Source organism: Schistocerca americana, chromosome 7 (genome assembly GCF_021461395.2).
Source record: "Schistocerca americana isolate TAMUIC-IGC-003095 chromosome 7, iqSchAmer2.1, whole genome shotgun sequence".
In the NCBI taxonomy this organism is placed as follows: Eukaryota; Metazoa; Arthropoda; class Insecta; order Orthoptera; family Acrididae; genus Schistocerca; species Schistocerca americana.
The window spans coordinates 87,385,497-87,390,464 of record NC_060125.1 but is presented as its reverse complement, the minus strand read 5'-3'; the positions used below and the strand labels follow the sequence as shown (position 1 = coordinate 87,390,464).

Below are 4,968 nucleotides of genomic sequence, written 5' to 3'. Positions count from 1 at the left end.
GGTAATGACTGGATGGAACCTTAGAAATGTCGTAGACTTGTCCTCCAGAGCTGTCTGCAACTGAACGTACCAGCCTTGCAAATACGTAGTTGCAAAATAATAGCATTGCCCCAAGTTATTCAAGCTCTCTATGATATTGAGTACCGGCTGCAGATTTTGACTGAATGCTGATACAGGTATCGATAGTTATAACAATTTATAGTCGACAGTCACAACGGAATATATAGAATTTACTCCAGTCTGAGTTCTTCTGTGGTATAGGAACTACTGGCACCATACATGGGCTGTTACTATATTCTATTATTTTGTCACAGAATTGTTGGTTTATAAATTTCTCCATCACCAGTTGTAGGTGATATGGTACTTGGTATGGTTTATTGTACACTGGTGGTTCCTTCCCAGTGGGAACCCCACGTTGTACTACTGGCATAGTTGGTGATGATGGAGAAATGTTGAGCAATTCTGCTTATTCCACTAATAATTTTCCCTTTACCTCCCTGTCACTCCATTGCAAACGTTTTCCCCACAGTGGAGCTACATCGACGCACTGCCCCAGTTTAGAACACTTCACACTGAAATCTCTGTCCAACTTTTTTTCCTTCAAAACTCCGTTTGTCTATCAGTACACGGCATGATAGCTCCACTTCCATTCTCCTAAATTTATCCACACTGACAAGCAGTTCCCGTCTTTTGCCAAGTTCTTGCACATATGAAAAACTGCAGCATACAGAGCACTGTGCATTGTCAAATTCCTCAATTACTGCTAAGGTTTCAACTGTGCACAACGAATTAACTGGTAAATCTGCTCCTTGGTCTACCCAGATTCATTTCCTTGGACGTCTCGGACTTTTTTATCCCGAGAATCGAGTGTAAGGGACCGTACTCACCGTCTAGTTGACTTGGCTTGAATGTGCATTGTGGCCCTATGGTTTTTCCAGCAGTAAAATCTAAAGAGAACGATGTACAACACAGCTCCACTATGCACCGTTACAGATCGACTTTGGAGTCATGTTTATTCAGAAAATTCAGTCTAACAAGGAATCCCTTGAGCGCGAGGTCGCAAAAGGCCAACAATGATACCTATGGCATTCGACGGTCCAAATATTGTCTACCCTGCGATCACAATATTGGCTGCTAATGGCAACAGGGCCGGTGGTATCCAGTGGTGAGCACAGCATGAGGCTATGGAGCGTAGCTGAAATGCTTCGGGATTTAAAGAGGATGCCTTAACGTCTTCGTATAAACTTATGCCGACTCTTAATCTGAATGATAAATTCCCTGGAAAGCTATTTATTGTGCTGCGAGAAATTTAAGGTCCTCTGCTCCGTACGATTCTTTCTTGTATGCGGGACCCTACAAGTGTAATAGGGAATATTTACGTCACAGCAAACCAGAATGCGATAAAGGGTGTAAGAGAACTACCACCATATGGCATAAGCACTACTTTTGGCAAATACCTGGTCAAAAGAACTTGCTTTCGCTTGATTCAAAAATCATACTCCTTTGGAGCAAACAGTCTCTCCTGAAAAGTGTGTGACATTGCAGTTCATACTACAAGGGTCGTCCACAAAGTAAGTTCCGTTTCGTTATATAAAACAAACAGGTACAGACGCAGAAAAAATATTTATCGTAGAAAAATTTGCAACAGTTAAACTATTTTTCTACATCGCTTCCGAAATTTTGTAGGCACTTGTCATAGCGTGGCACAAGTTTTGGTACGCCTTCTTCATAGAAGGTTGCCGCCTGTGTATTCAACCATGTGGTAACATGTTCTTTCAGCTCGTCATCATCGTTGAAGTGTTGACCGCCAAGGACAGGTTTTAGGTGTAAGAAGAGATTAAAGTCGCTAGGAGCGAGGTCCGCGCTGTACGGAGGATGATCAAACGCGTCCCAGTGAAGTTCCCGTAAGAGTTGTTTGGTCACATTCGCCATCTGAGGTCGGGCATTATCGTGGAAAAAACAACACCTTTTGACAGTAATCCTCGGCGCTTGTTGTGTATTGCACGGCGCAATTTCTTAATGGTCTCGCAGTAACCATGTGCATTGATTGTTTGGCCTCGTGGTAAGAAATCAATCAGCAAAATGCCTTTTCTGTCCCAAAAAAAGGTGCACATGTCTTTTCGAGGTATCAAGATTTGCTTGGGCTTAATCTTCGTTGGGAATGAAGTGTGACTCCATTCCACCGATTGCCGTTTTGTTTCAGGGGTGTCGTACGATACCCAAGTTTCATCCTCCGTGACTATCCGAGAACGAAAACCATCGCCTTCTTCATTGTAGCGTGTCAAAAACCGAAGTGCACTGCCCATCCGTTGTTTTTTGTGTAGTTCAGTAAGAACTTTGGGTACCCAACGTGTGCAAAGTTTTCGAAATTTCAGTTTTTCAGTAACAATTTCATGAATTAGTGATCGTGAGATTTGCAGAAGTTCCATACCAAGGGCACTAAGTGTAAACTTACGGTTGTGCTTAATCTTCTCTTCAATCGTGTGAACCAGTTCACCAGTAACCACAAAAGGATGTCCACTTCGTTCTTCATCGTGCACTTGATCACGTCCATCATTGAACAGTGTGACCCATCTTCTAACCATTGAATCACTCAGCATTTTGTCCGCAAATTTGCCAATGAATTTCCTTTCGCATTTAGAAAACGAATCGCCGATCTGATTTCACACGCGGTGGCATTTTCAATTACGGCTGACATCATAAGGAAGGTCAACAAAGCACACGTCGGCAGCAGCGATCTGAAATGGCGTACATGTCTTCTCCTTGAGTCAGAGTATCTGCCGCGCATGCTCGGAACTGCGATCGTAGCGCTGCCACGGATAGAAATAGAAACGGAACGTACTTTGTGGACGGAAAAAAATGGTTCAAATGGCTCTGAGGATTCGAACCCGCGACAGTAGCAGGCGCGCGGTTCCGGACTGAAGCGCCTAGAACCGCTCGGCCACCACGGCCGGCTTGACCGCCGTCACCTATAGCCCGCGGTCCATCACAGTTGCCTCCGCGCCGGTTTTGGATAGCGCTATTTTGCCGTCCACGGTACACTTCAACCACAGTGGCACGCGAACAGATTATAAAGTCAGCTGTATCGCAAATGCTTCCACTCTTGGCCCGAAAACCAACGATCATGCCGTTTTGGATGTCAGATCAATTGCTCCATTTCCGAATTGCGGCAACGACTGCACTGTTATCCGCGTCACCCCGACACGCCTTATATACCCTCCATTGCTAGAGCTTCCAACTGCAGTCTGTGAGTGGTTACTGCACGTTAAGGGGAGGTTTACTATCTTATGGGTCAAAAAATCGATTTTTTTTAAATTGCATTTTTGGATCCATAAAAGTCTTTGGAATCCACCCCTGAAACGGGTTTTCCGAGTACGGAACGGAAATGTTTGTTATTCGCGATTGAACAAAAAAATGCACCTGCCTGAAATGGGCCTTTCTCATGCACCAGTTTTTTTTTTCTTTCGGAGGGCGAGTTATTGTACCTGTGCTTGGGAGGAAACACACAGAATTCAAATGAAAGTATGAACGCGTGCATTTGCATTCTGGTGCGAAGACTGAGACTTTCCTGGCACTGAGCAGCTTCAACATAGGGAATTCAGCAATTCTGAAGACCATGACAATGATGGACGTCACTCTGGAACTCTATTCGACGCAGTTCGCCAAGTATTCGGACGACCACCGGATTCAAGCGGCAGAAAATCGCTTGTCACCGGCCGTACGAGCGGCTCTGGAGCAGCGCAGGATGGCCCAGATCGAGCAGAACGCCCTCTGTAAGGAAGAGGAAGGACTAGTTTATTGACCCGGAATAGCAGATTGAAAGTAAGTTACATAATATATGTAGCCAAAACGTCAAACGCGTTATTCTCGAAATGACTTTCTTTTTATCGCGCGGTGTGGCAACTTCAAATCTGCTGAACCGATTGGCATGATTCTTTGTTTCCGACGAAGCTAACTAAATTGTCTAGGAGTTGTACCACTTCTACCCGATCCATCAACTATAAATATTTTTACTTGGCCGACGAAGTCGAAAAATCGATGAAAAAACCCAATTTTTTCAAATGGGCGCCATTTTGTTTGCTATGGTCCAAATAACTTAAGCGAGGTACAACTCCTAAAGAATCTTATATACTTCGCTAATGTCAACTCAGTTTTGATTTAAGACGAGCCGGCTGACCTGTGACATGCCGCGCGTGGAGGTCTACATAGAAATTTTGTTTCGTTCGGACGGCACTTCCGCCATTGCTCTTCAACATTTCCGGTCGAAAAAATTCCAGTTTGTAGAGGAAACTCAATAAACATTTTAATCAAATTTTACATTGATATCTGTAACACACCCCGAGAAAAAAATTCTCAAAGAACATGCTTTTTTTCGGGCCAAAGATAGTAAACCTCCCCTTAATGTCGAACGTAGGCGGTGGTCACGTCAATGCGACTGGAGCGTGTTAAGTATGATAGTAGCCTCGTAGTGCTCGTCGACTTCTGTTACCTGTTTGCTTCGGCCTATTAGCTCTATGATCGTGTAAAGGCATTGCTTCAAGTGTTCCACCTCGCTGTAGTTCCAACTGCCGACGGCCTTGCCGCAGTGGTAACACCGGTTCCCGTCAGATCACCGAAGTTAAGCGTTGTCGGGCTGGGATAGCACTTGGATGGATGCCCATCCGGTGTGTCCAGCGCTGTTGACAAGCGGGGTGCACTCAGCCCTTGTGAGGCACAACTGAGGAGGTAGTTGATTGAAAAGTAGCGGCTCCGGTCACGAAAACTGACAACGGCCGGGAGAGCGTTGTGCTGACCACATGCCCCTCCATATTCGCATCCAGTGATGCCTGTGGGCTGAGAATGACACGGCGGCCGGTCGGTGCCATTGGGCTTTCATAACCTGTTCGGACGGAATTTAGTTTAGTTAAATATACACTACTGGCCATTAAAATTGCTACACCACGAAGATGACGTACTACAGACGCAAAA

General features: G+C 45.0%; 1 pseudogene; it reads left to right on the top strand.

Annotated features, from left to right (window-relative positions):
• Positions 1 to 4,567: 4,567 nt before the first annotated feature.
• On the top strand, positions 4,568 to 4,685 carry LOC124623327 (annotated as a pseudogene).
• Positions 4,686 to 4,968: the final 283 nt, after the last annotated feature.